An 8,137-nucleotide genomic window follows, 5' to 3' on the forward strand; every position below is an offset into this window, starting at 1 on the left:
GACTTGATGATCTCAGAGGTCTTTTCCAGGCCCAGTAATTCTGCGATTCAGTGATTCATTAACCTAACACTGACAAGTCCTTGACACCATGGAATCATCTAGAATGGAAAACACCATGTTAGTCTGAACACAAGCTGTATGATAACAAAAAAGTGAAATATAATTTATCAAAATACCACACTTGTTAGTTGATCAAAATGTACATGAATAAACCAGCATTGTCACCAAAGCAAAATAATTTTCTAAATGTTTAATGGAAACTGGAAAATTTTAGCCAGATACAAAGATCCCAAAGTTTTGCAAAGAAATTTATCAACCTTCATTAAACTTTGCAGGAAAAGATTTATTTTTATTTATACATTACACTTGTTCCTTTCATTTTAATTATATAATGCAATTCTGACCACTACTGATTTTGAATTATTTTGTCTTTCAAGCATATCAGTAAATGACAAACTGCTAAAAATTCGACACTGTTAAAGAAAACTGAAGGAATTAAAATCTAGTTAATAAGGACTAGTTACAAATCTAGTTAATAAGGACTGCATCTTTAAGATTAGAAATGAGTGACGTGTATTCATCTACATAGGTTCTGGAACTGCTAGTCCACAAAATGAATGCAGTCTACTGGCTTTGTTACTTTTTTCATTAACACCAGCTAGAAAATACAAAATAATATAAAAAAAATTGGATGCTCAAATTTGTTGTGCAGTTGGCTGTTAACATTCGCTGTAGCATTAGCTGCTACATAAATTGTAGATTTTATCCCAGTTGACAAAAACAAAGAACTTCTACTATTGATTTTGCAGAGCGTTATCATTTAAAGATGACAAAAGCCTTTTCTGGAGATCAGACATTAGGATTATACGCATCTTAATTTTTGTGTAATTTAATTTTGTTGGTACTGGAGCAAAAATGTAATCCATATAGTTGGGTAATGAGAAACCTCACACGTTGCATTAGGAATCTCTGTGGGAAACAAATTCGTGTGAGGCGGGCAATGTGCTTGTAAATTTTCTCCAATAGAAAACAGATCACTGAATCAAGCAGTGTGCAACACGTGCACACATACAAAACCCCAAAACAAACAGAAAAGTCATTTAATTGAAGGAGAATGACTTCCAAACGCCTTCCCCATTTTCCACTATAAAAGTAAATTAAAATAAGAAAGACAATCAACTATTTAATCCTCCTCCAGTGAAAACAATCAACTTTATATATACATGGTATGCGAAGTTAATAGGAAAATACTAATGTCAATGACAAACAGAAGTCACATCTCTCCTCTTCCCTCTGAACGTAGAGTCATCAGCTTTGTTTCCAAAAGCCCTAAGAAGTAATCCTGGAATATAATAATGTGCCATTTTGGCATCCTCTAGCCATAATGACAAAAAAAAAAGCCATAAGCTTTGAAAAGACAAGTTTTACACCACAGAAAAGACAAGTTTTATGCCACAGAAAAACTGCCACATGCATACAGAGAGAGTCTGAAGTTTTGTGAACTTTAGTCAGACATTTACATCACTTATTTTCAAATTTAGCAGGTTATCTGATAAAACCTGCACCTGCAGCTTTCCCAGGACAGAAACTGTTGAGCCACGACTTAACAATTCTGGATGTAACACTGCAAGAACAGTGACTTGCCAAAGTGGAGTAAGAGTTTCTGAAGAGTGAATGCAGACAATTCAAGACAGTATAAAAGGGTGGAAATACTGTCTGAAGAAGCAGCATCTCTTTCTGAACCACTGAACAAAAGGATCAGCAAAATATAAGTTACACCACTAGTCACATAGTGAAAAACATCAAGGCTATCACAGCCAGACAAAGCTGGAAAAAATTATGACCGAATAGTGAGTGTTTGAGTGCTGATCTGGACAATGAAACAGCTGTTTCATCTTTGCTCACTGAAATCAAGCCTGATGTTGCTGTTGATGACGCCCAGTACATTCTTGTCAGGTTTCTGGCAAAAGATTTCTGGTTAAAAGAATGCAGAAGATGAAAGATCAATGTTGAACTAGATGGAAAAGGATCATCAAGATTTGGGTTTTAGCCACAAACTGATGAGGAAATTGTGGCTTGGGAAATAGCAGATGACAAGAGCCCCACAGCTGTACAAGACGATGAATCTGATGGGAAAGGAGACATTGCAGGCAAGTGTTACCATAAGTATTTTGTCACAAGAATCCAAAAAGATGGCTATAAAGTAATATATAGTAAAGTTTAACACACATACTTGGGATGTGCATTTTATGGCTACTAATTGGTAGAAAGAAGACAAAGAACATTTAATAAAGTTATAGAACTATGGCAACATTTATAAGAGGTAGGTTTTTTGACACAAAGTCAAAATCAGATTCTGTTCTAGAATACTGACTATAGTTTTATCGATGCAATAAACGTTTTGTGACTATTGTACACTGAATATTAGATTAACAACAACTCATGGTACTCATGCTACTTTTCCAGTATAATTATTACAATTACTTTTTAAATGGTGGCTAAATAACTACAGGAAAGCTATCTTTTTCCAAATTTAATTTTTTTGACACAAGTATCTAACACATTATGCACTGTGTTAAGTATGTTTACACAAAACACATACACATATGCTATTTTTGCATGTAAATGGATCAATAGATACAGATTATATTTTTTATTTTACTTTGTACTGTGTGGTCAACATGACTTGGGAAATGATGAAGATCTAAAATTAAAGAAAGGCACAGAACAATAACAGCTAAAAAGCAACCTGCCAAAAATTCCTGAGTATTTCCTGATTGACGTGGAGATATGCCAACTAACTGGATCTAAATTACCCTGTAAAGATGGCTAGTGGAAATTTGCCCTGGGTAGAACAAATTAATACAGTATTTTACTTGAGATTTTTGGTAATTAAATATTTCATTTCTGAATTATAACTTCCCACAAATGGAAGGCTGAAGAAGAAGCAGACAAATCTGGGATAACTTGATCAACCAAGTGGACAAGTAACATCGATTTAAGGGATGCCTATACAGTCACCTCCCTGATAACAAACCAAATGCAAAAGAATATCCCAAGAAAGGAACATAAATATTATTAGTAAAGGAAAAAGTGAAGCACTGGCTTGTGAAATGTTCATTTTGGAAGTCTCAGCCCAGACACGAGCTGTCGTCTTTAAAAATGATACCTAACCCAGCGATCCTACACAGTGGATGCTGCGTGGACACACACTGATCTGTACGTGTGCCGTAGCTTGCAACCAGCAAGGAGGAAGAAAAATTAAATGCCACTGGAATAGAGCCAGATGGCACTTCTACTCAAGGCATGGTGTTTTGTGACCATCTAAGATCCCTGTCACGAAATCACTATCTGCCTCAGAGAAGAATATTTACCTACCCTGAAAGACTGCCTGAGCCGAGCCAGAATGAGCTCCAAGAGCAATGAGGACCTTACCTTGGCCAACTTGCAATGTTCTTATACCCTCAAATCACAATTGCTACTTGACTAGAGTTATATTTGATCATTTTGATGTCTCAAATTAGTCATATAAGCACATACTGAAGTTGCTTCAGAGAGCTCAAACAAAACTAGGCATAAGGCCTAGTTCTCAACTAAAACTAATTTAATAGAATTACATGAATTAAAATGAAACTAATTCCTAATTAAAAAGATTAAGCACGGCTAACCCCCAGGGCTCCTCACAAATGCATCTTCTTTCCTGGTAGATGAACTTGCTAATTCTAATGAAATTCTGTGATTGCTTCAGGTAGGAATTTCAAGTATGCTCAGAAAACTATTCTGCTGTGACAGAAGGCCAATCACCAATTAGCTGTAATTTTTCCAAACTTAGTGACGAACCGGTGTCAGCCAAGAATCCTATATTTTCACCAACTGATGAAAGCATTCTGTCAAGTGGTCTCTAAAAGTAGAAGATACAAGGTTCAAGTCCCATGTAGTTCTAGTTCCTTAAGTAACTTCATTCCTACATCCTGCAGCAACTTAATTGTCTTCCTTGGGGCAAGAGGTAGCAGATCCTGATGGGGATAAACACAGTGCTTTTGGCTGGCAATATCAGAAATCAAAACCTATTAAGATTTGAGAATTCTGCACACCAAGATAATTATGTCTACCAGAGAAGCATTTCTGTTTTAGCAAAGCCTTTCCTGCTATTTAACAAGGTAGAGAAGCAAAACTAGAACTCAGGAAGGGCAACACAGCTCTACCCTTGAGAGCCAACTGTGTTAAAATGTGTTGGATACTGTAACTTACCCTTACACTGTCTCATTCATTCACTATCATTTATTATCAGAAGTGTTTGGCTCTTAAAGACACAAAGATCTGCAATATTCCGAAAATCATCCTAAACCAGATCATCTTATAGGAATTATTTGTTCTACAATGAGTCTACTGACCAAGTAATGTATTATTTCATCTTAGGTAAACATTCTAGAGAGATTTCTGATGCAGACCTCTAATAGAAGAATAGCCCAAAGCATGCCATGAAGAGTTTATAATGTCCTCTAGCTCACAATGAGCTTTTCATGAAGTAGTGAAAGGATTTTATAACACAGTAAAATTCTTAAGTTAATGGTAGAGGAAAGAAAAAATGAGCAGAGAAAATTTGAAGGGGAAAAAAGGGATTAAACTGCATTGCAAATTACTTCTATAATCTACCTACCTATCTGAGGAAAAATTTCAACTGGGTTACGCAATCTTCCACGGTTTAGATGTTCAGGAAAAAAGGAGAAATCTGGATTCTGGAATCATGCAGGTGTACTACCTTCGTGGTAGTACAAATCTGGTAAAGGTGAAGTGCCTTTTGCTTAGTTCTTCTTGTATATGACCAAGTATGTTCTTCCCTGCACTGCTGCTTTTAGATCTACTCTGTTACTGAAATACTCATTCAACTCAAACTTCTGTGACAGTTTAACCTCTGCTTAAAATTCAGTATAGGTCCATCAATCATCAAGCAGGGTACGTAAGATGTCTTTTGAACTTGCTGCTCCAACCTCCTGGCTTATTAATAGTTATTGAAAAAATGGTGGTAACGAAAACATGTTTCATAAAAGTCTAACAAATTCAGGGAACCAAAAATGTGATTATTTTAACACCCAGATAATGTAAAGTATGTGATTTTGATGTCAAACATATGGACGGAGTGCAATGTATCTGGCTTACACTAATTTCCCTTTGAGCAGAACCACAGACTGTATATAAAGCAGAATAATTACATTTTTATGAGATTTGTTCTTAATGCATCAATTCTGAAAATGCAGAGCTGAAGAGCAAAACATTTACCTTCAAAAACTTTATTCAGGTTTCCAAGATAATATTCTTTATGAATACTGGTATCTTTAAACCCTTCTTATTATTTCCATTTCATAGAAATATCAAATGTCAGTACAAAATAATTTACTACTGAATAAATTTCTCTAGAGTGCTTTGCACCTAATTTTCAGGTTTTGAAATAAGAGAGAAAAATCAAAAAGCATATTTTTGAATTTATTCTAGCCTTACTAAACACGAAAGGGTTGCAAAGCAATCCATTAACCATTAGAACTATCACATAATAGGTTAATAACCAGATGGCATGGCAAATTCACTCTTTCTTATCATAAACATTAAGCAAGGTGAGATGGGGCTCTGAGCAACCTGGTCTAGTGGAAGGTGTCCCTGCCCATGGCAGGGAGTTTGGAACTAGATGATCTTTAAGGGTCCTTCCAACCCAAATCATTTCATGGTTCCAGCAAGTTCCATTCGTTCTTTCTTTAAAACTAACTGGTTGGTTTAAGCATCTTAATGTACACAATGTTCAGAAAGTGTTGAATTACATGTCTCAAAGATGTCTCTAGCTTACAAGTCAAAAGCTCAGGATTTTGAAAATAAGTTTTGAACTTTAAGTTACCGGACTTAGATTCATAAAATTTATTCTTTGCTTTGCACCAAGACTCAAATTATTTCATCTCATTATTATTGAGCAATAAACTAATATAACTTAAAATCAATTCCAACAATTTAAGGCGGGTTGGATTAGATGATCTTTCAAGGTCCCTTCCAACCCCTAACATTCTATGATCCTGTAATTGCTGCCACTTAAATATATATAGTGTCTTGGGTGTTCTGGATTTTGGGGGTTTTATCCCATTAGCAAGCAAAGGTTTCTAGTGTGATTACTGCACATACAGTACAGCGCTCCAAACAGGAAAAGTGATCTATCAGCAGTGGCTTTTTCTACCTGGAAAGATCATCAGCTGATGATGAGGTGAAAGTACTCTCATGATAACAAATATCTTTTCCTTAACTCTTTCTTTCCCTGTTACCAGTTTGAGGTTTTGAGGGTTTTTTTTCCCTTTTCTGACACTAAACAACTGTGTTTTCTTCTGTTCGAACATTATTCAGAGCTGTTAAATATGTAATCAACACAAAATATTTTTTAAAAATGTGTATAAATTGTATAGGTATTATGCAATCCTAACTAACTTCTGTGTTCACTTGAGTTTAGAAAAGAAGGAGGAGGGCAAAAGAGTCAGCTAAAATATTTCATTGGAAACACACATTGGTATCAAGTCACAAACCTCTTATCCTACTCAAAAAGGGTGAGGTACTGAATGCCTTTTCCACCTCAGTCTTTATTAGCAAGACCAGTATTGAATCCCAGCTCCCAGAGACTAGGAGTAAAGGATGGAGTAAGGAAGATGGATCCTCCATGGAAGAGGATCAGGTTAGGGAAAACTTAAGCAAACAAGACATATGTAAGTCCATGGGCCCTGATGCGATGCACCCATGAGTCCAGAGAGAGCTGGCAGATGTCATCACAAGGTCACTTTCAATGTTTTTGAACAACCATGGCAACTGGGAGACATGCCTGAGGACTGGAAGAAAGCAAACGTCACTCCTGTTTTCAAGAAGGGCAAGAAGAAAGACCTAGGGAACTACATGCCAGTCAACCACACCTCAATGCTCGGGAAGGTGATGGAACAACTAATCCTGGAAACTTCTTCCAGCCATGAGATGAAAGTGACTGGGAGTAATCAGCATAGTTTCACCAAGTAGAAGTCAGTCATTCTTGACCAATTTAAGATTAATTGACTGCTTTGGTAGATGAAGGAAGAGCAGTGGATATTGTCCAACTTCACTTCAGTAAGGCCTTTGACACTGTACCCCATAAGATCTTCACGGAAAAGTTCATGAGGTATGGGCTGCATGAGCAGACAGTGAAGTAGACTTAAAACTGTCTGAATGGCTGGGCCCAGAGGGTGATGATCAGTGGCATGAAGTCTAGCTGGACTCCAACAAGTCCAATTAACATACTCCAGGGGTCAATAATGAGTCCAATCCTGTTCAATATCTTCATTAATGGGAGGAGTGGTTGATACGCCAAAGGGTTGTGCTACCATTCAGAGGGACTGTGACAAGCTGGAGAAATGGGCTGACAGGAACCTCATGAAGTTCAGCAATAAGAAGCATGAAGACCTGCACCTTGAAATGAACAACCTCATGTGCCAGTACATGGAGGGCTGCCCAGCTGGAAAGCAGCCTTGCAGAAAAGGAGGACACCAGGTTGAACAAGAGGCAGTGAAGTGCAGTTGCTGCAAAGAATCATAGAATCATTTAAGGTTGGAAAAGACTTTTAAGATCATCAAGTCGAACTGTCAACCCAACACTAACATGACCATTAAATCATGTCTCTAAGTGTCATGTCTACATGTTTTTTGAACACCTCCAGGAATGGTGACTACACTGCTTCCCTGGGCAGCCTATTCCAATGTTTCAGTACTCTTTCAGTAAATAATTTTTTTCTAATATCTGATCTAGACATCTCCTGGTGCAACTTGAGCCCGATTCCTCTAGTCCTACTATTTGTTACTTGGAAGAAGAGACCAACACCTACCTCACTCAAACCTCTTCTCAGGTAGTTGTAAAGAGCAGTAAGGTCTCCTCTAAGCCTCCTCTTCTCCAGACTAAACAATCCCAGTTACCACAACTGCTCCTCATAAGACTTGTGCTCTCCAGTCCCTTCACCAGCTTTGTTGCTCTTCTCTGGATCTGCTTGAGCACCTCAGTGTCTTTCTTGCAGTCAGGGTACCAAAACTGAGCACAGGTAGTCAACTGCAGCCTCACCAGTGCCAAGTACAGTGGCACGATTACTCCCCTA

This window comes from Apaloderma vittatum, unplaced genomic scaffold (genome assembly GCF_000703405.1).
Source record: "Apaloderma vittatum isolate BGI_N311 unplaced genomic scaffold, ASM70340v1 scaffold13229, whole genome shotgun sequence".
In the NCBI taxonomy this organism is placed as follows: Eukaryota; Metazoa; Chordata; class Aves; order Trogoniformes; family Trogonidae; genus Apaloderma; species Apaloderma vittatum.